Source organism: Gnatocerus cornutus, chromosome 6, assembly GCF_029298725.1.
Source record: "Gnatocerus cornutus isolate USDA-ARS CGAHR chromosome 6, icGnaCorn1.1, whole genome shotgun sequence".
Lineage (NCBI taxonomy): Eukaryota > Metazoa > Arthropoda > Insecta > Coleoptera > Tenebrionidae > Gnatocerus > Gnatocerus cornutus.
This window is the reverse complement of record NC_142238.1, coordinates 11,616,671-11,643,994: the sequence shown is the minus strand read 5'-3', so window position 1 is coordinate 11,643,994 and position 27,324 is coordinate 11,616,671. Positions and strand designations below refer to the sequence as shown.

Sequence of the window (27,324 nt, the reverse complement as noted above, 5' to 3'; positions counted from 1 at the left end):
TCCTATTACCGATTGTACAAAAATGCTCAATAACCACAATTACAGGGTTCTATAATTAATACAGCTACGTTCACACGTGTAAATAAACAACGTGTAATTTTTTCTTGGCTTTTATCACGAAAATAGACTTTCGCCTATTCGTATCAAAACTTCTTTCACACTCTCTCGAATTGTACATAATTATTAGTGGAATCCAAATGTGTACATTGTTAAATATTTATTCCTCCATTGTCCTCTCTCGTTTTTACTTCGACGTTATCTCGCGCCGTTTTACCATATTTTTTCATCACACAAAACCAAACTGTTATAATTATCCCAGATAATTTAATTGCTGAGATAACTCCACGTTATACATGGCGACAAACCACGCGACATATTTTACATTAATTGCATAGGAATACAAGCAGCTGCGTCTTTTATTTATTTAAATTATAAACATTTTTTATCAAATGTGGAAATTACGCCCTTGAAGCGATCATAACCGGTTTCAAATACTACATTTTCGTTAATAACACATGGATTAATACAACCCATTTTTTAAGTAGGTGTAAGAAATGAAATGATAAGCTAATATTCGATGGAATTACTCATTCTGCGATAAAGTCGGTCGACGCTGATAAATTTAACCAGCTTGGCAAATCTTTAGTTGTGTTTACGCTTAGTCAACAGAAAATTGTAGACAGTGGCGTGGGAATGTATCCAATGATCATAATTTTCGTTTTTCTGTTTTTATTTAACCGTCAGGTTGTAAACAAGGCAATGAAAAAAATTGATGCATTCCCTGTAATATCTAAATGAACAAATCAAGTGCACTCATCTCTTGGCTACGCCCAGGGCTAAAAGCTTTATTTTTTTGCAAACTGTTTTCGTTTTTTTAAGTCATCTTATTTTATAAATAAAATATTGAACGACCTGAAATTTTAGGGTGTGTTGGTAGTACTGTTACTTTACTTGACACATTGAGGTTATGTACTAATTGATTTGCGAATTTCTTTGATATGCGATAACATCATTGTTGATGCATCTCATGACATTTCTGAGATGTCAATTGTAAAAAAATCAATAGATAACAAAGCCATAATACGTTTTTTTCGATTGTTATCTAATTATCAGTAAAGTACTGCAATTCTTAAAGTTTCGGTGAAATTCTAAATTCGGATAACAAAATTACTTAAGATTTAAATAATAAGTGTTATTTTAAATTTCAAAGAAAAAATACTTAAATGTCAAAAATCAATTTCTCAGTATTGCCAACCCACCTAATTGAAATATTTTGTCTTAAATTTGATGAACCTCATCCGAATGATTCAAAACTACTTCACAAATAACATACAACCCACGAAACGTCGCAATTAATTATAATTATACGTTTTTAATAGTGTTCTACTTAAGTTGAAACACTCACATTGTTTACATTGCTTAAGTAAGTATTTTTTAACAAATCCTAACCTGTTGCCAATCTAACCTATAATTTGAATATTAACAAATTTTGTTATTGTGGCGCTGAAATTGCAGTTATATAGAAACATGTCATTTTTAGTTGGTAGCTGTTTGACATTTAACGTGACGCATTAATTAAAACACAATGATGCCATTGTTGACGTGTTTCTCACAGTATTTTTACAAAATCAAACGCAAAAAAATGAGAGTATCAGATTTGCCAACATAAAAAAGCAGAGCCTCTTCAAACGTTCACAATTTTATTTTTAAACTTTCGTCAATATTTGATATGAAATTGTTTCCATTAGTAATAGATTAATAGAATGATAAATCCACGAGATATTTTAACAAACAATGTTACAAAATATTAATATAATTAGCAAAATGGAACATTTCTATTTCAATGTTTCGGTTTCTAAATTGCGGTTATTAGCCATAATTATCTCTGATAACTTAAAATTCAGTAAAATTTGCTTTGTTTTTAAAATCCGCATTGTCCTCATTGCAAACAATTAAACAGAGCAAGTTACTTTAATTTTTGGAATTCCTCCAAATAAATTTACATTACAAAAAATCTGTTAATTGTCTCCAACTATTTGTTTCTGGTACCACACTAAAAAATTGCTAATAATGACCTAGAAAACACCAGAACAATAAAGCACAGGTCAGTAGCTTTCATTCGATGCGTAAATCGTACAATTCCTCTCTATTTCAGTTTTGTAGCTTGAGGTTGTGTGCGCCAAAGATTCTCATTGTAGACAAATTCGAAAGTCGTTTTTTTCCAATTTACCAAACGAAATAAAACCGTTTCATTATTGGTTCCGTAATAACGTGATCGATCTAATTATGACATCCAGTCATTATTTTCACAAGTGATTTCAACACGTTCTATGAAAATGTCAAATGATCTACACAAAGGACGTTATTTCTTAGTTCTTTAGGTCAGTGTCAGTGTAAGCAATCAAGACCCGGAGAACAATCACGTCAATTTATATTATTTGAAAATCCTTATAACAGAAACGAGTTTAACTTTCTCTTTCAGTTATTGTGAGTGTTTGAATTCGTTCTTCCTACTACATGACACTATTTCGTGTTCTTACATATTGTAAATTTATCCACTCATTGGTTTGTAATTGTGGCACAATCCCATTCCATGTTTAATTTGGGTACATCAGGGAAAACACACATTCCGGAATAATTTCATCTCCATTTACCAAGCGAGTGGCTTTGCTGTCTAGAAATTAAAATCAACACAAAAAATGGAACAAAGAGAGCGAAAACCATTTCGCTTATGGATGTAATTATTGTATTTTTAATTTAAGGAAAACATGACATTTGCTGGAAAAGAGAGACGCCGGGTGAAACGTACCCCATTCACCGAGGACAGAGATAAATACATTATTGAATACGTTCGAGAGGTTTATCAAAGAGGGGAGAACTTAACATGGCAAATACTATTTTGTTGTACACGAGATAAATTTTGATAAATCGGTTTTTTGCGAGAGTCAAGTTCAACTTTCACTTGTATAAATTTGCGATGGAATGTGCAATTTTTCTTCTTATCGATGAGCAAGCGAACGAAAAGTGGAAAATTCGAGTTACCACGACAGGTAAACGTTAGTCGTCCTTTATTAACGCCCAGGGATTGGGTAATTAAGACCAACTTCATCCATTCTAGAAACTATAGTTTCTAGTCTTGTAATCATGAACATCCCTTGTGCGATAAAATGAGATGGTTATAGACGATGTAAAGGGATAAATTAAATTTGCTGTTTCACCTGAACGTGAATCTTTCATGGCAGCGTTTATTTATTTTAAGGGTATTATTGTTATGCCAAAAATTTTACCTGCCCAGGTAAACGGTGTGCGTATAATTACCGGTAATTTGTTGTTTTTTCTCCGGTAATAACTTTCACCGTTTCTAATTTGGTCGAAAAAGAAAAAAGTCGTGTAGATTAATAATTTTGCGTAACACATTTGATTACACAATTTAGTTTCCGAATCTTAATTAGATTCGAAGATGTTATTTTAATTTTAATTAAACAACGAAGCTGCAATGGATCTAAATAATTTAGCACACAAGCTTTGTTATCATTTCCGGTTATTAAATTTCAGTTCGTTTTATTATTATACATTTTAGGTCAAGATTCATTTTCATTCTCACCTTCGTGCAATAAGCAGAACAATGAATATGTTTGTTTGGTCGTAAACTGGAACATGTTCATCAAAATTCAATTAGGTTATGCAATTACGAATTTAATTATTACTGAATTTGGAGTATTATTGTACGTACTATCAGGTTACGATTGCTGACATTTTATTATTTTCAACCTGTTTATGCAAATGTTGAATTTTCTTAGGCCGGAAATTCACACGTAAACCGTCATTGTCTTTGGCATTTTATCAAAAACACCGCTTGGCAAATGTGTTTCTAATAAATTGGGAGTATTTTTAAAACTTAAGAATCAATATAGAGTGCTCTAAATCGAGAACTTGCTTGTGTATGCAGCGATAACGTAACGAGGAAGTTCAGTATCTGGGTTGAATTACAAATACAGCATGGATTTGTCATTCTTCCAACGGCAAGATAATATAACAGAAAAATAAAGACGAGAAGAATTTAATTAAATTGATATTTTAATAACTTACAATTAACGGGCAAAACTAATTATAAAAATAGAATATAATCTTTGATATACTTAAATCAATATTTTGAAATCGGGGCAATGCTTTCATCTTTTATATTTGATTTGCCGCTTTCGTAACCCGGACCTGAAAACAAATTTACAACGAAAATGTTGTACATTGCAGTGAAAGTTAAAAAAGAAAATTTGATTAATCCGAAGGTCACATTGTCGAAGGTTTTTTACTCAAGTCTGTTATCGACCGAAAAAATTACAATCACAGTGATAATAATCATAAAAACAAACAATTGTTATCACATGATTAAAGCTATCTTTTTTGTACGTTTAAAAATCGCAGTAATTTTTCCACAACAATAGATAAATTCTTTCCTTGTTCTCTTTACCAGTCTTGTCATAAAGCTTCACTTATCTAAGTGTGAAGTAAAGATAAAAACAAACGCAAACTAAAATTAGGATAGTGTTGAATGTAAACCAGAATGTTTCAAAAATAGATGCGATCAGAGTTGGTATTATTAAAATGGCTTTCAAAACCAACACACTGCCAACATATTTAATTAAATTTAAAGAGTTATCGTTTCGAGCTCCTGATGATACGTGACGTCGATAAGAATATTTTTATTGCTAATTCCACAAATGAAAGTAACACATTCTCTCGGATTTACGTAACACAAGTTCGCTTATTAATATTTAATGCAATTACACGTAAGAATAATACCAAGAATAATTGATAAGATAATGTCGTGAGGGTGGAGAGCGGGGGCTATAATGGAATAGAATAACCTTTCATTGGGTATATTTATTATCTCTTTTAGCTGTCAAAGAGTCTGGTGGACCGACGATTTCGTCGAAACGAAGTTAAGACGATGATAAGACATGGGACTGACTGGAAAACTATCTTTTGTATGATCTTAAACCCTATTCACGACGGTTTTTTCATCAAAACTTGTTTCTCTGTCGCAGGTATTTTGTTGGTGTTTCATAATTTAATGTTCCTTGAAATTGATGCCAATGGGGACTTGTTCGTAATTAGAAAATCTCGGTGCCCTGCAAAAAAAAACGTTTTCAATGCATTCCGAAACAAATAGAAAAATTAGTCGGTTATCGCTTTTATCTAATCTACAATCAATAATTAGTTAATATTTCTGGCTAATGTCATTTTTATAATACAGAATAAGATAATAAATATCACGTATTTATGTTTTCATTTAACCACAATTTTATTGTTTTTAGAGAGAATGTAAAGTAGGTTAACTGCCGTACGACTATCACAACTCCGCTTTGGGTGCTTGGCAATTTCAAATTTTGAACATTTTGTCAACGTCCCTCAGTTTACGACTGTACCTGGCAGACCCTCTCAATATAATCCACAAGTTATTGTAAAGTTCTTGTCCATCTTTCTAACTGTTCTCTTTTCAATTCTTGTTTCTAATTGAATAACAATAATCAATTAAGTCGTCGCGAACTCGACGCCAACGCTCACCATAAATTAACGTTATCGCACTCCTTCCTAGAGATAAAATTATGAGGATAAAGAACAGAAAAATGTTGGAATGAAATTAATTTATTCCATTAACCTTCAAAAATTCGACTATTTTCGTACCTCCGCGTATGGTGTCAATGACATTCACTTAATTATTGCAAATATTTACTGCTATTAATTCGCAAATTTATGTAGATCTTTAACGAAACGTCTGTACAAAGAAAATTGTTGCCCTATTTACTCGTATAAAGCGATAAGCAGCGGAAATTTACATTTTTAAGATAAGAGTTTTACGTTTTTACCTTAGAATTTTGACATCAGTTTTTAGCCAATATGCGATTTCCAACAAATGATTATAACTGATAAAAATTATCCGATAAATGATTTGATAAAGATGGTTTAATGTTTACGATTATGTTGATTGACTCGAACTTTTTAATGATTTGTTTCAAGGCTTCTACAGCAGTTTAACCTCCAATAAAACATGTTTTTAGTACAAATTTTCACAGAGAAATAAAAGTCTGAATTACATTTTTTAAGAACTTGTGCCGTTGAATTAAAAATGTGTCAGTTTGTGGTTAACCTCAGTCAGTGCCGTGTTATAATTATTTTGGTATTGTTTGAAAACGCGGTAGTTTATGACTGGTGTAATGTTCATTTTATATACGTGAAAGTTATTTTAATTTAATGAAAGTCTGAATAGCGCAATATATCTATCTATTAAATCAATAAAACAATGCTGTTTGAGAGGCCCCGGTCTACTTTCTTCACAAATAAGACGACATTTTTGGTCATCTCCGACTGGCATATTTCTATAAAGCTCAAATCCAAATTTTAGAAAAATGACGGAAGCAACGGTCGTCCCCTACCTACTTTTTTATGCTAGCCCTCAATACACGCAGCCCCTTTTGTTTGACTGCCCTCTTTTTATACACCCAAACAGATGTCATACGCCAGTCATTCTTTAAATTGCAAAAAAAACAGTTTTTATTGTAAGTAACCCGTTCGATTTACTCGTCAATTGTAAATTTACTTTATTCAATTAAATTATAAACGTGGTAACGGGGAAAATGCGAATAAGTGCAAAAATGCTTGATTGTGAAAAACGAATGTCGCAGATGTAATTTATGCAAAAGTGAACACATGGTACGAGAGCGGCGTGGTCGAGATGAACAGATTAGGGTAGAACAGGTTGAGAGGGCTGTTTTCTTAGAAAATGTCAAGTTTCGTCCCTAAACATTGCTTCCTTCCCTTTACTGTGAAACAAGTGGAGGAGACAACACGTTTCTCTCTCTGCTGAGTTATAATCCCCACTTGACGTGGTTGCTTTACTTATCAAAGTGCAAGTACTTTATCAATGCTTATCAAATTCGTTAAAGATACATACATTTAAATACATGTATTTCATATTCGGATAGGCGTTGAGGTTTAAATGGCGTATATTTGCTTGTTCGGTTAATTAACAACGTTTTAAAAATGTTTTTTTCCCTGAAATCAGTAAAGTAAATTACGTGCAATAAAAAGGTCGGCGTATTGACGCTTCTATGTTACATGTCGAATAACACATAGTGAGTTTACACAAACAAGATTTGTTTACATGAAGTGTTCTGAAAATGTCGACTAAAATGACTACTTTTTTAATAAAACGCGTGTTGTTTTGACTTTAAATGTGACTAAAATAGTAACACCGTTGGGAGACCCTCGTATTTTTAAAACAATAGGAATTTAAATAACCGAATATTGTTTACAGGAGTTTAAAACAGTAATAAAACCACCATCGAAGACTAAAAGCTGTCAGAAACAATATTTTCTCATTTTGTAACTGAGTAGCTGTTTGTGTAATGAGAGTGCGGAAACCCTCACATAAAAGCGCAAATTCGAGCGATTATAGAATAAAATTTTATCTAATCTTAATAACTTTTTCTATTACATAGATAATAATAATCACAAAGGATCGTCAATGATTTAGAAATCTAACTGTAACAAACGCATAATTATTTTATATTAACTTCCAGAATTGGTTAACGGTTTTAAACATCTGTGCAGTGAAAAGTTAATTTAATAATTAATTTTCCACGATTTCATTAAAATCTGGTAGTTTTGCCAAACTACGAAATTAAACAGGTTCACATTTAAAAATAGCGCGAATTCAAATAACACAACTGAAAAATTAAACAATCGAACCACTTCACAAAACTACAGCAGATATTTCCTTGTTTTAAAACCACTTAAAAATTGTGTACAAAACATAATCGTGTACATGTAAAAAACTGGGGAAAAAATAAAAACATTTCAACACTCCAAGATTAAATTTCTGTTGACACCGATAAGAAAAGGACGACTGTTAATTTTTGATGGAAGAAATATTTTTTGTTAATATGACTCCATCAATAAAATTTGAAGAAGATCGTATAAGAAATCTATAAATAAATATTATCTCTAATGTTTAAACGATATAAAATGAATTGACATTTTTTTCAAGATAAACAAAGGTTGGCATGTTCTTATTTTTATTTTCACATCGGTTTCTGTGGTTATTACCACGTGGTTATTTTTAGACCTTTTGTTCGCTCCTCTTTCACAGCGAATGTTGTGGTTTGTTTAAATTGAAATACAAGTGTGTCAAATAATGCACAGAAAAATAGGTAAACGTTACTAAAAATTTTTGAGTCTTGGTGGGTTTAGTGATGAGAGTAATTACAATGGTAATGGCATGCACTGGATTAATTGTGCATTTAAAAATAAGTGATGCAAAATTAATAAAATTATTATGAAAGTTGTGTTTTTCTGCTTGAGTCACATCATTAAAAGTGACACAGATCACGTCGTCGTAGAGCAAATTCATGCCTCGTGATGGGAACGTTCATCTCGGCTTCCGCAATAAGCAGTAATAACATGGAATTATATGGATCTTGACAACCCAACAACTTGTTTAAATTAAACTATGGGCCATATTAAAGCCTAGAGATATTAATGCCCTCGTTACTATTATTTAATAAAATCTAAGGTGGACGCGTTCTTTCCAAGGTATAGTCAAAATTTATGTTGCGACATTTTATACTCTTCTTGCTATTTAGGTTAATTGCCTTGTCACTAACACTATTACTGTCGTGTTTATTATAATCTCGCAGAACCATTCCAATATTTAATCAGTTCTATTTGTATCGCTTTATTGATTACTGGTGTACAAGTTAATACTGGGAACAGAACGTTTGTGTGAATGATAGTTGAATCCACTTATTGCCATGATATTAAGGATACTTTAAAATAAACTGGTGTTTATTTTGAAATGGAACAAAAAGTTTGCGTTTAGTAGTAAATTTTCAATGCGATTTTGGCAAGGAGCCAATTGAATGCCTGAGTCTGGTTCATATTTAAAAAGTCAAAAAAAGGCTCATCACTCTTGGTTTTTTATGGAATTCAGAGGAATTTAAAGCTACATTTAAAAGCATTTTTCTGTATTTTTCGAGTTCAAGAGGTCCTTGGTATTATTTTCTGCTACGAAATATACCTAGCTTTTATTGAATTTATAGCGTTAAAACCAAGGAGAGCCAGGCATCCAACGCTGCATTTATGTGAAAACAAAATTTTATGGGTCTTGGAAGTTTCAACATTTTTAAACACAAAGTTACAATGTTGTGAAAAGTCCACTGATTCCACCAGAAAAATATGTTTTATTGTGTAATTTTGTAATTTGACTCAATTGAAAATTTTTGGATGGTATGAACATTTCCAAAAGTTTTTTTTACTGTGTAATTTTGTAAATTGGCACGGTAAATAGGCAAGTCAAAAATAGTAACGTCTCAAATTTTTATTGCCACGGCTTTAAAATTACCACAATTACAGGCTTGCATAAAAATACCATTTTCCCTTCCAAATTCCATACGCAAAATAAAAATAGTAACCCCCTCAAAGATGCTGTGTAAGCTTCTTCATTCGGTGCGCCTCGACTTGCATGTTTATTTAGTAAGAAAATAGTCTGTTGGATTTATTATAAAAAGCGACAAATTGTAGCATTTCTCTTCGTGCAAACTACTTGGGTGAAAAGTGCATTTTCACTTGAAAATTTAAATTTCAGAAACGTAACAGAAAGAAAAAGGCTTAACAAAAGCAGTAAAGAACGGGCATTTCATAAAAGTTTAATCGTATCAGGTTCTCGGAACGAAAACAACATAAAAATAGAAGACACGAAAGCAGACTTAGCATTATTTATTACGTTATCATAATATAATTCGCCAGCAATTTTCTTCGGAAGATGAACGCTTTCATGAATCTAATAACCAATTTTTTCGACTCGTTTCACAATTGAAACGTTACAGTAACAATAACATTAAACCGCAGAGTAAATAAAAAAGCGCAGATATCGTCAATAACGTTGTTATTGTAATGAATGTAATTTCATTAAAACTTTGTTGTTTCAGTGTTCCAATTATTAAAATTAAACACACATGTTTCACCTAACTACTTTGTCAGATTAATAACCGAGAAAGAGATTTTAAAATTGTTTTCGTATTGATTTTCGCTTTTACACCACTAGGTGAGCGCCAGAATCTACACGGACAAGGTGAGTCTACTCATAATTTGAATATGATAAAAAGCTCGGAGAGACACATCCAATTAAAAGCATTCCTCGGATACCATAACAGTGAATATTTTTTCTCTTGTCAAGCGAAACAAAACTCTAAATTTCACCCATTTTACTTGTTTGAAATGAAATTCTCGCTTCTTTCTCTTTCAACGATTGATTCAAAACGACTATCTCGTCCTCCATTACTAAATAAATGAAATGCTATTGCACCACAATAATGAAATTTATCCGACTATAAAAACGCTAACCAAGAATGCTTCATGCTGTGTCAACTTACTATGTGGACAAACAACCTTGGCGTTTTTCTCGTAACAATATAAAAATTATTATACACCTAATTACACAACCGCGATAAAATCACAGGTGGTTGAATAATTTGGTGCCAAAAATGGCACTGCACTTGAAGACAAAGAACGCGATCATAAACTTATACAGAGTGATTCATCAAACATTTCATTTTCAAGAAAAATGTCTGTAACAACTAAATAATCATATTAACAAGGTCATGTTCAACGGAACGTAATAACTTTTTTATTATTTCTATTATTTCACTATTTTTAATTGGTCGGCTATTAAATTTACATCACAATTTGCTTACATAATGTGGGGGCTCAATATTTTTATTATTTCGATCTTTTACTACTTATGGACTGGTTTTTTACATTTACCTTCTGGTAATTAGAAACAATTAAAAAAAACATGAAAGATTTATGTGAACACAGATAATAATTACGCTCGAGAAAACGGACGTAATTCACATTTAATTTTTTATTAATTTGGATTTGTCGTGATACGTGGAAATTACAAACTACTTTGTAATGAAATTCTACGTTTGTAGATGCTGAGTGACCTAAATGTCAATAAGAGGTGTCCACGCCCACTTATGAGTTAATCGATGGTGTGTCTTCTATTTTAAATGTGTAAACAATTTTAATTCAGTATTTATACACGATTTTAAATTTTGTACAAAGATATTAATTATTTTATCTAACACATGCATGTAAAACTATTATAATTGCACTTACTTTAAACAAGTAAAGTGATTATAACTCACTACATAGTAAACTACAAAAATAACTCACTCGCAAATTAACTGAAGCCCTTGACGTAATATTAATTAATCTTAACAAACTTTTATTGAAATTTAATACAATAATACAATTAATTAACATTTTGTCAACGTAAAATTTGAAGTGGTGAATGTGGAGAATTTTCATGAGCAACAATGGGTTGATTACGTCGTTTGTCAACCACACCAAAGCTTTTTTATGGAATTTTTTAAATGGAATGAGTTTTTAAGGTTGATTTAGAAATTCGAATTATTCTCACTCTTAGAAGATAGTTGTAGATGTGTTGGATAAAATTTTATATGGAACTCATGTGTTATATGTAGTTATAAGTCACTTAAAAAAATTAGATATTAATTAATAATATTAATTAGATAATTAAACTTTTTCTTGCGTGGCTTATTAGCTACATATCACACTAGTCCCATTAAGAGCTATTAAAATAGAGGAGTGAACTCTAAATAAGAGTAAAGAGTAAACAAATTTGATACCTTGCATTTTTGTCACATCAATTCGTACCAATCAGCCTAATTTTCAATTCGTTTCAAGCTACGGAAACTGTTTGGAATTAATGATGTGAATTTCAACATATCTTCACCGAAAAGTCAATAAAAATTTTCCACGCCCACTTATCCACAATCGATTGTTTTCATTTAATTTAGCATGTAAACAAACCGTATAATTTTTATTTCTATAAACGCCACTGTTTGATCCTAATAACCTGTATTTAATTTTTTAATGAAGCCGAAAATAACGTAAAGTGTGAAGTCAGCAATTTCAAGGCTAAAATGGGAACGCACTGCTAATTCAGTGTTCGGTGGCGTTGCCAAACAAAACAATATTTTATTACAACAATTATCCGGACAATCCTCAAACGTGGGTGAACAAGATTTTTAAAAGACTGTGCTATATTCTCATTATAAACCGGAAGACTGAGATGTCTATCACCTACATGGTTCTTTGTTTTTACGACATTTATTTGAATTTGTTAGATTTATGCAAAGGTAATTACAAGTTTTTAAGGCAAAGTGGGGTGGAAATAATATTTTTTTATTATTTCGACGTAATAATGAAAAAACATGTTAACGTTGACGCGGCGCTAATTAAATTTTTATGACATTTAAGTTGAAGTTGTTTTTGGATTATAAATCTCGACTTTCTTTCTCTTGAGATAACGTCGATTTGAGATAATTTGTTAATACTTTCACGTCATTTCGTTTGGACCATTAGAAATTCACGGATTCGTGTTTTATTAAGAAATCCTCGTCTTCTCTGTTTATGTTTTAAATTATTACAGGCACTTTGATAAAGTCGTTAAATAATAAAGGGCAAGTTTTAAGAACTCTTTAAAATGGGTTCTTTCAACTTCGTCTTGTTTGATTCATGTCATACTCAAAATGGATTGGAAGTTCGAGTTTGTGGAAGTTATTCTCTGTGTAGAATCGATAAAATTCATTACTTCTCCTCATGCAATTTTCTATTAGGCCATTCTACCTTTTAATATCGGTGAAGTTCGTGTTTTATTTTTAAACGAATCAAAATAATTGAACTTAACAGTTGGATAGTTTAGATGATTCACTATTTTGTACATGCGAAAATGTTTAAACAATTTCCACAATTGTTTTATGAGAATTCTACGTTTATGTTGTTAATTGTGGATTATGTGGGACGGACTAAAACGCGACATAGAATATTCCATTCCAAATACATAATGGCCCACAAGCTAGGTAATTATTAAATTATTAGCAATTCTGACTCATCAGTTTTGTGAATTTCGGAGTGGCTACCGACGTTTGTAGAATGAGAATTATATTCCCACTCGTATAATTTACACAATATTTAAAATTTTTTAAATTTGGTAATGTTGGATATGTGAAGTGTTTGCTATAAGAATTTCAAATATTTACATGCAAATTATTCATTATGTGCTTCTATAACGATTTCGGAAAGGTGTAGATAAGCTTTGTTTGAAATTCCAGTTTTTATTACAAATATGAAAGTAGAATTTTCAAATATTTTTACTGGGGTATATGAATCATGTCGATACATCTAACAAAAATGTGCGAATATAATTCATCTCAGATTTGATTCTATTTACCTTCTTTTGTATTTTTTCTTCATCTGTAGATTTCGTCTTTTAATTTTTTTTTAGTGTTTTTTTTATTAATTTTGTATTCTATGGGTTTTTTTACAATTTTTAAAAAGGCACTTTTTTAAGATTTATTTTTTATAAATCACTTTGTGGGGATACTTGCGATTGGTTAAATATTAAAAGTTGAGTTTCTTTACAGTATTCTTTGCAATTTTTTTGATTTTTCTATTCTCCTGCCTTCTTCAGATATTGGAAGATTTGTATTCATTGAACATCGCAATTCGTATCTACTCCTTTTTCATCAAACTTTTAAAAGACACTTAAATTTGAATGCATGGGTATGTTGAAAATTATTATTCCATTTAAAGACACTTCCTCAAGGATGTTATAAAATGAATAAACAAAAAAAATGTCATTTAACGCAGAAATAAGTATAAATGTTTTGCAATCTTAAAATTATTATGGAAAGTTTTGAAAGTTTTATTGCGCTGAACTTTTAGGTTTAACAGCTTTTAAATAAAATGTTTAACCATTGAATTTCACAATTAGTTTTAAAAGTTTCTTGGCCTTGAACATCAGAGTAAAAAAAGAATACAAGACTTTTAGTCTAGTTCCTCACTCAGTTCCACTGGGAAAAGACAATTTGACATTTACCAGTTTTGGTGCTTAAAAACAAAACGCAACTTTTAATTTGAACGGTTTCAGGTATGAAATCTTTGAAATGTAAGCATTCTGAAATAAAAGTAATAAAACGCGAAACTGCGGGAATATTAAATTAGAACATTTTCTTAAAACCGTCGTTAAAACTTTCAGGTTTTATTTATAAACTCCACTTAATTATGGAACTGCTGAAACATTTTAGATTTGGAAGAAACTTTCTCACTTTTATAATTTTTTAATAATCGCTGCGTCCTCAGATAACAGATCTTTGAACTCATGTAACAAAAGCCAGGTAAGTACTTACGTAACTCAATTGTTAAGCAAATATCTCGTAAACAAATCAGATGAAAATTTTCTTGTTCAAGGCTACATTAAACCGAAGGAATCTGTTCAGTTATTCAAGGAAAGCAGTGTCTATTATTAAAAGATGCACCTTCGTACATGTATCGCCTGCTAAATAGCTTGCGGAAATGTAAAAGTGAACAAATGATTTCACTTATCTAATGGTATTTATGTGTTATGTTGTTTGTTTTATTGGTATTCTCGAAGTGTAACATTTGCGTGGGCGTGTGACCGGTAGTCAATATTTATCGACTTTGGGGAGCATTAATGTCCGTTCCTCAGATTATTAAATTTTAATAATAAATAAAACATGCGATTGATCCGGTATAACTTGATGAATCTTTAATTGCTACTCCGTCGGGAAAATCTCTTCGTTTTATTAAATTTTATACACTTCAGAGTTGTTTGAGGAACATATTTTGAGCTTTAACTTTTAATATCAAACTTTCATAATTCTCTGAATGAAGGCTCTTATTTTACTTGTATTTTAATGATAAAAGAAACTCGAGTTTTGTGACGACACCAGTCAATAATAATAAATTGTTCGTACATTAGAAGAATTAGTTGACCTCACTGCAGATTTAATGCAACTGAATTTGTGTTTTTATTTATATTTTATGACTGCTATCTAACCTTCAACAAATCAGGCATGTGTACATTATATAAATATATCGTGCAAATAGAGATAACTAGACTAAGCCAGGACAAAGTAGGTACTTATTATTTTCTGAGTTCACGCAACATTGGAAATTAACTTTTGACCTTTTCAAGCGAATTAGGAAAGTTCCTCTGGAAGCGTTTTTAAGTCGAAGTACTTTTACCTCTGCTGTGACCGTTGTAATTTATAAATCATTCTCAGTGGGCAGTGATTCAGGATCATTTCCAAAATGTGTTTGTAATTTAAATTTTTAAACCTCTACTTATCAGCGTTGCTTTAAATGTCAAATATTTTTAAGTAGTGAGTGAGTGAAGCATTTTAATAAGAGCACATGTAAATGTAAACACTGTATCGCGCTTCAAATTTGATTAATAAATTTGCTCAGTTTTATATAACTTCGTAAATTTATTTCTGTATCAAATTATGCCAATTTGAATTTTCGTTTGAGGTACATACCACCAAATTTTTTAATCAGAAATGAATACCTAATACTAATAATAAACAAGACGACGTAATTGTATTCCAAGCTACGCTCGTACTATAAATGCAATAAAAATGAACTTGAATAAAAGATGACACTGCGAGTGAATGTAGGTACATATTAATAAAGAATGGAAAATTAGTTTCATTTCTGTCATAGAAATATTCCAGTGAATTTAACTTTGATCGATGTTCAGAAACGTTTAATGTTTGTTCTATGAATTTTAATTTAATTTTATCTACATAAATTAATACAGAAGATGTATATTTCAATGATTTTTGTTTTGAAATTTGACATGGCAACCAATTCTTGTATTTATTGTACCATTAGAAATGTTTCTAAGGTAAACCTTTAAACAAATTTCTGTTATTTTCCGAGTAAATAAAGCCTGTTTTCACCCAACAAATGTTGGAATCGACATGTCTATCCCCATATCGTAACCAAAATTGCGTGATATTATTGATAAGGGTAGGGTCTCAGGCTCTCTAATAATAACCCGACAGGTGGTCAAACTTGCAAGAATGTTACGAAAGCAGCTATTTTAATTAAAGAGATGCACATGTGTTTATAACTGTACCAATCATTTTAGTTAGTATCTAATCTGTTTCCGGGGATGCTCGAGACACCCACTCGTTGATCATAAATTTGAAACGTTGAAAGAGAGTCATTAAAAATTCAGTTTTTTTAAACGAATTTAAAGCGTAAACTTTATTAAAACGTTATTGAATTGCCAGGTGCTGATTCAAATGTGAGATAAATTTTTATTGTCAAGTCAATGGAGGGATAAAAATTACCATACCGACTGCTGTCTGGGATCTTTCGATAAATAAATTGGTGGAGATTACGCGCAGGCCTGCCATCGGTTTATGATTCGTTAATTATTGATATTGGTGGACCTCTCGTCGAATTTTACGAAGAAAAATTATTCAAATTATTGTTTTTCTGAATTATTTATCCTCGCAGCGGAAGTGCACTAATGGAATTCGCTACTGTTCTTATTAAATTTGCATATACCTACGTTTCTTTGTTTTGATGTAGACAGCAATCGCGAAAAATTAAAAAAATTAAAACAATTAATTTTTATTATAAAACGCAATTGTGCGTCTGTTTTCTCCAATGGCCATCAAGCGTGTTCATCGTAAATCTGCCCGCCATGACAAACTTATTTCATTCGTTATTTACGACAGAACGTATTATCATAAAACGGAATGAATATAAAATGGAAAGAGGGACGAAGGAAGATTGTTGGTGGCGAAAATGCGTTAACTGAAAATCATCCAGGAGCCACTTTCCCGATTGTCTTACCCGAAAAGTTTTAACTTTTATGTCAGGTTCTGAAAATGGCGTCTTTGTAATTCGGAAATGAAATAAGTGTCAGATCCGCTTAATGGAGATTCTACTGTACCTAAAATACCACGCGGCAACAATAACAAATTGTTGTTCTGAACGCACAAAGGATAAAATTTTCACTCAACTTTTCATCTAGTCTGACGGAATTGTTTTATTTTCGTTCAGTCTGTTTTGTTAAAATCTTATTTTCTCTGCAGTGGTATTAGGAGTTTTTATGTATATTTCATGAACAGCCATTTGTCTAAGTTAGTTTTCCTTTTACAACTGAATGCGAAGTCGTTACAGTTTACAATCTTATCGATTCGTTCATGTCTAGGGTTTAACTGGGAAAGCTGTAGATTTTTAATTAATATACAAGTGGACTTTTACACGCCGGACACAACAATAACGCGATATTAAATGTCTAAGTGCTTTGATGGCGTTTTTATTGCAGCTTGAAGTCAACTGTCGAAACGTACAGATTTATTAGCTTCATAAAAAAGGACGCAGATGTGCATTTTGTTTAAATAACTCCGAAAGGACTCTTTGTTAAATTATGGAAAAGGCGAAATCAGTGTTTCATAAAATTGAAGCCAATTGGTACAAATACCTAATCTTTTTCTCAAAACAAATTTGTTAATTATTGCATTTAAAAGCTCGACAGATACAAAGTAGGAAGAATGATTTAAATTAGGAGAATCAAAGACTGAGCGAGCTGGCTCCGGTTGGGTCTTTTTTCTCCGTTGTTTTCATTAGATTAAGTGAGTAGAGAAAAGGACGAGAACAGAGAAGCCGTTGTTGAAGTTATTACAGAAGCCAATTACATGAGAGGCACTTTGGGACGTTTGCTCTATGCTTGTTGAGAATTTCCAACAATGTTCCGCCCTGCTTGAAACGGGACCTAACTATTAACAGATACGACTGCAAATCGTTATTTGCTTTGACTTCGTTTTCAGAGGTTTTCATATCATAAAAAATTACAAAAAGAATGAAATATCGTTTTTTAATAATTGCCAGTCTGGAAGAAATACTAACCCTTTTATTTTTGTCCGGAATTGGGATTGTATCCCTAAGCTCGTATTTACAAAATTATCCGCAATTCCGGTTAAAACTTCAGTAATCTAATCAGAATCCTGATATAAACTGCAAATAGAGTACTTGCTTTATTTTTCAACTAAAATGTAAATATGTAATAAAATTTATCACCATATGTCATTTTCACGTAACAGCAAACACAAACGGTTTAAATTATCAGCGACAGAAAATGGAATAAATTTCAATTTTTCATCGAATTTTCTAGGAAATGGAAAATTTACAGTTTGTGAAGTGGGGAGTTATAACAGATCCTCTTAAATCAGAGGCCACAAACAGTTTTCAATTTTTTTATCACACAAATTTTTGGCTAGACTAGAATCCAAAATAACGGAAAACCTTAAAGTTTTGAATATCTCAAGGCTTATAAACTCGTAAGAATGTAATTTCCTTAATCTGAAATGAACGATTTTCTTATCTTTATTGATGCAATTGAGAAAAAAGAGGTGAAATCAAAATTAGTTATGCTTCTCAAGTTTACATTCCTTGAAATGATCTAAGAAACTAATGGAAGTTCAAATACATCTGAATGAAAATTCCAATCCAATCTTTAATGATTTTTTGACAAAAATAATCAATGATTTTATCTACGTTCGCAATATTTATTTGTCGTCACGATATCATGCAACTTAGTTTTGATACTTGTTAAATCTAGGGCTGCCTTCCAAATTAAATTTGGTATTTTCAAAAATAATAGTTCAGGGCGTGGTATAGCAAATTATGTTAATTTAATTACTACGTGTAAATTAAAATTACAATTTAATAAACTACTGACAGCTGCTGTAAACCAGTTGCACAAATTATGCAAGAGAACTTCGTACAGTAAATTCAAACTAATCAAAATTGTAATTGAATTTGTCGTAAAATGACAGATTTTGTGTAATTACAAACTAGAAAAAAAAGGCCACATGACCGTCATAAACATCGTTCAAGTGGAGATAACACGAACGTGATAAATTTAAACGCGCTGTTCTTTCCACAGTCATATTTTGAATTTTATCGTATGCACCTACTTTTCCCAACTTCAACTGATATTAATTAGAAATTTGTGTTTTTACACAGATTTTTCCATATTTATTAAAAAAGTTTATCTCCAGGGATTATAGAGCCCCTGATAAATATTTTCATTGAATATTGCTTTTAATCATTCTAGATTAATTAACTACGAGTGGAATTTTATGAGACGCCGGAGCGTCGATTTTATTTTTGTCCTTACGTTTTTACCCTATTATCTTCAATACGTCGTTATCAACATGGCAAAGTTTTGTTACGAAAATAACATTGCGTGATCTCATTACTTGTACAACACAAATAATACAGATTAACATTGATACGAATTAAATGATGTATTAAGTTCTACTTACGTTAAATTGAATTGTAAATTATTTAGGTTGCACACGTTTGTAAAAGACATCATATAATCGTAGAAGTTATGTCATTACGCAATGGTACTTACATGTTAATATAGGAAACGATTATTTTGTTCTATTTCTGTCGAAAATTTAAATAGGAATAATTATCACAATAAAATTCTCAAGTAAATACCACTTAAACTCTCCTTTGACAGATTTCAATTTCGCGTTGAGTAATCAAAGAAAATTCAACGTTCAAGTATCTCTTCAATCGTCGACAACACAATGAAATTCCGTTTCTCGCTACATAATATGTGTAATTTTTATACACTAATTTTTTTATTCGAAATACGACGTCGTAATTTGTCTTGCAAGTTAATGGCAGTAATAAACATATTTTCATAGTATGTAATTGTGTACCAACATCGTACTTATTTTTATTCAGATAAAGTAACATGTGCCCATTTCCGGTATAGTTTTCAGTAGAACACTGTTTGTTAAACGGTGACTCATCTCATGGAATTAGTTTCTGTAGCTAGATGTGGTTATTGGCAAAAAGTGAGCTTTTATTGAATCGTTCTTTTATTGAAAAGGCCAACAGGCAGTTTGTACGGTGCGATAAGCAGTAGGTAATCGTAGAAAATTAAATAATAATTAGGTACTAAATGACATTAATACTAGACGTCATTTGAGGTAAAAAACGTTGAAAATATTAAAAACAATTATCATAACCTTTGTTTTTTGTACTATTTTCCATTTTGTGATTTTTATAAAATATATGTTGTTTTCGTCTTTTTTTAGACCTCACTCTTTGTTTTTTATACCCCAGAGTTCGGAAATGCCAATTGATACTTTTGTTTTTAAATTTATTATTTTGTGTTTTCGTCCTTTTTTTTGTTTATTTTTAAAATTGATTTATATTGAAAGCTTTTGTCATTTGCAATGCTTTTAAAATTTTAAAAATAATAGTGAGCATAAAAAGTACAAAATTCGAATTAAAAGTCAAAAATAATCCCGCAATTTCAAACTTTCTGGACTTTACAAGTTTTAAGGATAAAGTAGATTGAGACGTCATAAAAAGTTTCAGAACTCCTCCAAAGCAGGTTATATCGGAATAATCCAAGTTCCCGCATTGGTCTGTAAATTAATAAATAACTCGGTTATCTTGCCTAAACGTAATTTACTTAACTGTAAAGTTAATGGCACTGAAATGTTTACATTTAAAATTAAATTTAATTGCGCCGATCTAATTTCGAAACGATGCACTTCGGATGATTTCGTCGAAAAACAAAGAGAAATCGTATGTGAATTTTGCAGAGAAAACAGATTACAATTTTATCCAGTTTTATGATTAATGAAATTTGAAAATGGCTCCGATCGTTGTTTTCAATTCAAAATAGTCAATTAATCTTTCCATGCTTTTCGAGTCGAACGAGTATTATACGTGAAATTAATGGACCTGTTAAGGAATTATGTATCTCGTTTATTCTGTGTAACTCTCGGCGTTCGATAAGGTTAGGTAGGAGTCGATACAAAGACGAGAAATAGAATAAAGCGACCCTTTATAAGGTATTGGGTTTCTCTACATTTTCATGTAGTTGACCAGAAATTTATTCCGGGTAAATCAGTTTAAATCACCTGCTCGTTCCTATCTGCGCCATCTTTCTCACGGAATTACTTCCGAATTAATGCAGAAACCTCTTAGGACTTTTGCAATGATGATTTGTTTGCATCATTTGACTCCATCCAATTTTTTCACATTTTCGAAATTCAATTAGTGCCGAATATAATTAAAGTACCATTCAATTGAATTATCACTGCTCCAAACGTACTAATAATCACCAATTATGATTGTTAAGTTTGCTTTCAAGTTTCAGATCAGAATATAGGCTATCACGACTATTCAATTACTTGATGTCCCTATGGTTACAAAATTGATTAATCTACAGTTTGGTTGCGCCATGTTTACGATTTTAATTGAATGTCACGTCTCTTCGAATTTTTCGCTAATCCACTACAATTGCTAAGTTGTGGGTGGTCTAAAAAGCACTTCTCAAGTTAAAGGACGAGAGGATCTAACGTAGAATCGGTAAAGAGTGGTCAGCTAATTTATATGACGTAATCCCGTGTTTCATTAAAAGTCTAGCCACTTTGCGAAATGGGCCTGGGAGTCACTTAATTTTTTTCATCTTATTCGGAACGTCCTCAACTGAAATTATTTTGCCACACATTTTTTTTAAAGCAATTAATATCGCTATCGATATTTACAGAAGGAGACGTTATGCGATGAATAAAATTTTATCTTATTTGTTACTGTAATCTTCAAATAACTAATTTCATTCTGTTTTTATTACTTATTGAATTTTAAATGAATCCAGCTTATGTTCTGTTTTACAAATCACTTTTTTGCTATTCTAATATCTAAAGTATAACATGTTGAAAACGAATATTTGATTATTTTAATAATAAATTTTATCGGAGTCAATTAATATTCTCTGTTAGCAACCTGCGAATCTAAATATTTGTCGAAAAAATACTTTTTTAGGAATATCAGTACTTGAAATGAACTCTTCACTCTTTATTACGAATGTAATTTTATTTTTTCTTGTTTTTTTTATTTGTTTTTGGCCTGTCCTCTAAACTTAATTTTGTTTTTAACATTAAACAGGGAAAATGACACCGCTAATTTCAAATTTAGCGACCTCACAAATCTGGGTGCGAAATTTGAATTTTAAATTGCAATTTGGCCGTGATGGGACATTTTTGTATCATTTTCGTTATTTAACTGTTGTTTTTTTGATAACGGCCGGAAAATGGTCCTTTGAGAATCTTGTCGGACTCTTTTAAGCTACTGATAGTAGTGCATAATGACGACAGGTTTATTATTAACAAAACAATTTCAAAAATGTTTCTCAACCGTTTGCTGTTATTATCTTACATATTATTCATGAATAAACAGAATAAAGCATATTTAATTATCTCTACAAACACAGAACGCTTTCTTTCCTTTGTGTTGGAAAAACAATATTCCATCACACATGATTTAAAATATTTTATTATGACATAAAAACTGTACATTCACGCATGTGTATAAATACGAGCGAGATTTGTATATTGTTAGAGCCTCATAATTACATTCTTTAATGAAGAACGTGTTTTATTTAAAACCTTTCTAAAATAAAGGCTTTGATGACGGAGATTCAAAATTATTGTTTATAATCATTATGAAAGTAGCAAATTAGCATAAGTGTTCATATTGAAGCCGGTTTGTGTAAACAACAGTTGTGTTAAAATTTATGGGCATTTTATTAGACATAATGACTCAAGTTCAGGAACAAATATGGTGATGTATCCGTTTGTCATAAGTCATAAGTATGGTAACTCTGTAACAAAAAAACAAATGGTTCGGAATGCCCACAAAATTTGACAATATTGGTGGCAACTATGAGTAATTAATGCCGTCAATGGTTCGGAAGGCATGCTGATGCGATACCTATCGAGATGATTGCGGTTTGAAGGTCTACAATGAAATTTGGTGACGGGACACACTGAATAGCCCTTTTTAAATGACTAATTTCCATAGCTCCACGAAGTGAAAATAGAAACTAATTTGCTTAATTTATTATGAAGGTATTAGCATCAAAATTCTATTGGAAGATGTCCATGTTAATCCGCTTTTTAAAATTCCCATTGACTTTCTCTATTTATAATGTCATTATTGTTCGTTGATATAAATATTCATTTCACACTTTAAACTTAGTTCTTATTGTAATTATAACGAGGATATTTGGAAGGAGGGACTTTATATAGCCCGCACATCAATAGGGGTTAAATTTTACCCTCGCTGGAAGGGTGGAATATGTGTATAATGGAAAATTTTACATCGACAATGCGGTCGACGTGCCATTCTTACAAAATTGCTCTTATTTAAGTTACAACATCGAAATTCCATTTTTTACGAAGGTAACTTCACCTCACAAAGAAAATGAGATATAATTAAAGGTTTTTGCTGGGAAAGTTTCGTTTTGTTTGTCGATTAAACGAACTTTTCCGAGATTCTGCTTATCTAAATTTAAATACAAGCATTTTCAAATAATATTTTCAATGACGCAACTCTGACAATTCTTCACAGCGAAAACAGCGCTTTCCAAACAGTGGGAGTTTGGGATTGATATTTCGGATTAATCAGCAGACTGAATTTTATACCAATTACAATAGAAACTCCGACCAAATTTAATTATCGAAACTATAATTTAACGAGTCAATTGTAATTACACTACGTGATTCATACTCTTGATGTCTGCTAAACACCAATACCGTGTAATTATTACCGATAAATTAATACTGTCCTCTGTACATTTACAATAAATAATTAACAATGTTTAAATGCAACTATTTTGTTGCAAACATTCGGACTGTTCGGAAAATTCAACAACATTAGAAATGTGGCCTTTAAATTTCTTTTGTAGACACATTTTTCCTTGGTTATTGAATGAACAACTTTCATAGATATTTGTATAAAATATTCTTCGTGATCATTGAAGGAAGATGTTGACCTAGACCGATTAGAAAGGGAAAAATGAATTATAGAAAAGTAATAACTAGCTGCATGGCGCTAATTGAAAATGTAAACTTGTTTCTAAATTTGTTTGACTCGTTCAATTTACGTAAGTTACTTTTCTGTTTACGCCACGGCAGGACTTGTAATATCCGAGTTTAATCTCTTGAAGAAAATATTAAAAATGCTTGTGATGTCGCGCGTCTTTTCGATAATAAAATATTGAAATTCTTCGGTTGTCTTGAGGGGTAAGAGCAGCGGTTTTAAATAGTTGGCTGTGTTTTTCCCATTTTTGGAAAATTGTTTAATCAAGGTCAAAATTTTTTTTTTCTTTTAGGTGATAAGTGATATAAATTTTTCGCAAGTGAGCAAAAAGTTATGAATCATTCAAATGATTACCTTTTTGTATTTAAACGTGTAACTATGTTTTAACGCCAATATAGGTCGTCGTAAAGTACAATATAATATCAGCACCGATAAACATTATCAGCATGTGTGTAAACACAAAACAAACCTGCATTTGGTAGATAATATAATTCGACATTCAAATAAGGGAAATTATCATTTTATTTGAATTGATCGGTGATCGCTTTTAAATGATAATATTTTCGTGTTTTTACTGGAACAAACATGTGGATGGTGTAGACTCAAAATATAAAAGCAATGGAATGAGTAGCTGTTCCAACGGTTCATTAACCAGGTAAAAGCATGAAAGCATACTATGCCCATTTTGTATCGTAGTGTACGTTTCGAAATATTTCAGTTTCCTTTTTTAAACAATTTCTAATTAACAACCGCTACGTTTTTCGTAAACTCACTTGAACCGTAACTTATATTTAGATTTGTGTGTTATCTGTTAACACGAGTTTCATTTTATAACTTATTAAAGTGTGATAACGTAGGAACTATATTTTTACCGTTATTTAGGTTTTGATGAGCATCAAGGTTTTAGATTAGTGTGGTGTCCTTACACGGTTTCGCGAATTTCAATGTCATTAAAATCAAATTGATTCATTGACCTTGTTTGGGTAACTATCGAATCTTCATTTGATGTAGGTAAAAGAATTATGTTTGTTGTTGAAGCGGGCCATTGAAGATATAAAAGTGAACGTCCTTTGTTTCGTCACGTCACGATAATTTATTTAGATTTATCTTCACAGATAAAAAGCTGTGTACACCTCATTAATTCCTACAAATTAAATTCTAATGTGGTCACCACCGCGTTTCGATTCTTCTGTATTCCATGTGATGAAGATTATTGATTTAATGAAGCCTTGAACAACGGTTACACTAATAACAAGTGTAAGTTTAATCATAAGTACTGTATTATCGCTCCGTTTTTCAAATATATTTTCACATTTTTAAGGATAATGACAATGGAGCTTGTATTGTTAAATTTATTGATCCGCTATAAATAACTTAATCCAATTTAAATGCCATGAAACTTGTTCACTTGATATAATGGATTGATCCCAGCGTTTATCGGATAATTATTTTATTTGAATACTTTCACAAACGCCCGGAGTGCTCGGTATGACATGCTTGTTCGTTAAATTGTCGATTACAATAATAATAATGTTACACAATCATCCGAAGGTTTCTATCATATTTCTTCCTCGAAAAATTTTCATTGTTCTCGCAATTTTCATTTTAGGAATGATTCGATGGCAACCCGCTAAACATTGTTGCCGAAGTCGTTGCATAACGGCCGCAATTTTGGTCGATAAATCGGGGGAAGGGCTCTTCAATTTATTAGCATTGATAAAATTAATTAAACTAAAATGATGTCAATAGCTAAAAACCTTGAAATTTTATTTGAGAAAGAATGCAAACCGAAACCTGCACGTTGCAGTTTTTGCAACGCTGTTATTATTAAATGAAATGTTTACCTTCCTATGACATTAAAATATTACTCAGCGTATCATTTTTTTGTAATCGAGGAAAATGGTTGGTATATAATAACCACTTACTCATCGTTTCCTCGAGTTCTGTAAATATACGATTATAATCAATTTGCTCGTTTAACCAAATCACTACGATAAACTGGATATCTAAATATTTTACAAACGTATTCTCGTTTTCGCTATCGAGTGGCAATTCCACAAATATCATACTTTCTAGAACTAATCAACTGGATTCAGTTTTTGAATGTTATTGTCTGGGAAGTAGAACGTCTCATGAATTTCCCGTGTTTTGTATTAAATCAATAATAATATTGTAGTAAAAAAATACGAAATATAATATGATAGGTGTAATCAAACGATCATCATTAAACTATCAACTTAAAAACAAGTACAACTGAAGTGTTTTTCACTGCCAATTGCTACTACAATTTTTATCGTAACAATTACACGAAATTCTTTACGATGCGTTGCTTTATCACATTGTTTCACTAACATTTGACAAACTTCCAGTTAAATTTGCTTTCGGAAATATTAATTTGATTGCAACAGTAACTCAGGACAAGTACAGGTCTAAACTGCCAAAAGTTTTACGTTTTGCTATAAAATCCTTTATTGTTTTGACTCCAACGCTAAATCAAAGTACAGTTAAAATAACAAGTTGTTTCATTGTAAGTAAAATTCATGTCAACATTCAACTGCATCATTCAAAATACCTTCAATTAGTTTTAAACTCGCGCTGGTTTTACGAGCCGCAACAGCAACATTTGAAAGCGACGTTATCAAATCACATAAAAAAATCTTTGTTTTTTGTTTTAAATAGCACTACTGTAAAATGACTTTTATGTTGGTAATACAATTAAAATGACGTGTTAGTTTTATGGTTTTTGAAACTGTTGTTAGTCCATTGTAAAAACGTAAAAAAAGAATTGCCGCATTTTATTCCTAATTGGATATATTGATTTCAAAAAGACCACGGAAAATTCATGAAAAACTTGTAAACAGAGTTATATTTATTTTAGTAATTATAGTAATTACAGAGCAAAAGTGGAAATAAAATTACCTAAAATATTATGTCACTGTCCGTTTTGAATTATGAATGAAAAACCTTTTTTCTTCATTTTCATTGGAGCATAGTGTCATTGCCGCACAAATGATTGTAATTACTTTTCTTGCGTAACAGTACAGCTACAATAATTTTTGAAATTAATAATTTTGCCATGTCAATATAATTAATGGAAATGGCAACTCATTTCAAAGCAAATCGTTTAGAATTGTCGTTAGAACTTTTTTCTCATCATTAATTTGTTTATTTACATTGATGAAACCACATTTTTAATCTAGTCGCAAATTCAAAGTCGTGCTCTTTATATATAAGATTATCCCAGCTTAAACTTTGTGCTTGCAGCTCTAGTTTATATAATCTTATTGAGCTAGTCTCCCTGGCCCATATTTCATCCGATATTGCAATGGAGCGGACAATATTAATACATTTTTCTTTCAGCGACAAGGCACGAAAAACGTTTTTTTTAATATCGACTTAATGACAAAAGCTTGAATTGTGTTGCCCTTTGCTTTTCTAAATGAATAAATTACTAACGAAATGTTTTATACCGAGGTTGAAATGCAATTTAAATAT

General features: G+C 31.2%; 1 protein-coding gene across 1 annotated transcript in view; it reads left to right on the top strand.

Moving 5' to 3' along the window:
• The window catches only part of LOC148172937 (uncharacterized), a 53,076-nt gene that overhangs the window by 1,209 nt on the left and 24,543 nt on the right, over nt 1-27,324 (top strand). The gene's annotated exons all lie outside the window — the stretch shown is intronic.